The sequence below is a fragment of the Notothenia rossii genome (genome assembly GCF_949606895.1).
Source record: "Notothenia rossii genome assembly, chromosome: 9".
Lineage (NCBI taxonomy): Eukaryota > Metazoa > Chordata > Actinopteri > Perciformes > Nototheniidae > Notothenia > Notothenia rossii.
The window spans coordinates 47,390,144-47,392,119 of record NC_136907.1 but is presented as its reverse complement, the minus strand read 5'-3'; positions in this window follow the sequence as shown (position 1 = coordinate 47,392,119).

Below are 1,976 nucleotides of genomic sequence, written 5' to 3'. Positions count from 1 at the left end.
CGGAGGGCATGCTCCCCCGGGAAGACTTTTTTTAAAATATTGAAGTTTAAAGCATAAATCTGGTGCACTTTGAGAGCAACATTAGGAGATCTATGGATACATCTCCCAACACCCATATGAAACAGAACTGTAAGCAGATTTTCTTTTTCTTTATGAATATTTTACAAATCACTCCCCTTTCAAACTGTATTCTTGTTTATTAATAACAACTTGTTTTACTGTCGTATAGAATTTTATACCTGTTTACTTTATTTTCTTGTTTTTTTATAATTATAATGATCATATAAAGATGTGCCTTTACCTCACTGGTTGGATAAAAAGCTTCTCATATTCGTTAGCATAGCTAGCTAACCAGATGCTAATAACAACAAAGTTATTGACTGTATGATCAGTATGTAAGACGAACAGATCGCCACTGGGCTTTCAACTAAAGACACAACCACACAAAAACTGCGGCCTGTGTACGGCTCCTTATGGGTATGCCTACTGCAATTTATGAACATAGGGAGTACCTCTGTCCTTATGTATGGTTTTTGAGAGAGATGTTGTAAAAGAACATTATGAGTCAGAGGTCAGCGAGGATCTACACTTCTTCTGCATCTCACGGATTAGAGCTGCCTCTAATGTGATTGGAAGCTGATCTGCATTGGATGATGGTAATGAAGGGTCATCAGGTCATGAGTAGTAATCATCTATGAGTGCAATTATCATCTGTGAGGAGTAGCCAGGAGTGTGCTGAAGTGTGATGAGCTGATCAGCCCGTGCTCTCATTTGATCTGTGTCTCACTATGGCTTCCATCTCTTTGCTCTCCTGTTTCTGATTCTGTCATGCTTTATTTTCCTTGGCAAGGACCTGTTCTGTTGCTTGTGTGTCGTATTGCTTGGATATTTACTGTAAGCCCAACCTAAAATGCTATAAATAAGATTTCTTGCCATCAAAGGGCACACAACTGCAATATCAATATTTTGTTGACAGAGGTGAAAGTCCCTTTTGTCAATACTGTCAGGACTATGTATGGATTCAACGCTAAAATGTCACATCTAAAGAAATCTATATAAATCTGATTCATCTTACAATTATTGGAATATAAAGCTGCTAAATCTCAGTTTTAAGAACATAATTAGCTGGTAACCGTGGAGAAGAGAAGATGGACCTTTTTTAATCCCCCGAGGGGGAAATTCAGTTTCCACTCTGTCGTACACACACATGCATTTGTATACAGGTCATACATTACACACTTTTTAGAACATGCAAATACATATACAAATACACACACAGTTATATGCACACGCACATGCAGTTGAGAGGTCAGAGCGGAGGCAGCCAGTCTAGCCGGCGCCATCGCCATATAGAGAGACGAGTTGCGACAACGGAGGTCCAAAATGCTTGATCGTCACTTGGTTCAGGGAGACTCAATAGTTCCCCGGAAGTTCGTGGAGGGCCATTTGAATCACGATTTGAATGCATTAATACCAGGATATAAAATGCAATTTTTGGTAATTAGTTGCCAATAAAGGTTTTGATTTGCAATATTTATACAACATATCGATATGTGTATGTAGTTACATCAATGTTTTGTTTTTTTAAAGTAACATTTGCTAATATTTGAGGATTAAGATAAAATAAGAAGTACTTTATTGATACCAATTGGGGAAATATTTACGCTGCAGCAGCAAAAGACTAGGCATTGTACATTAGACAGTTGAAAGACTATAATTAAACAATCGAAAATGTAAACATCTTAAATAGAAATAAAATAGCATTACAAAAAGTAGAAAAATAGACATAGTGTGAACAGCTATCTTACCTGTTAACATATACATGTTAGGCTAACGTTGCCTTGGTTAAAGAGCCTGTTGTTTATTGCTTTGAATTCTTTAAAACAAATATTATCTTCTTAAACCTGTATGGTAGTCAGGAGCATCACATCCTAATGTTTATTGATATATTTAGAGGGAGGGGATATGAATAGCAT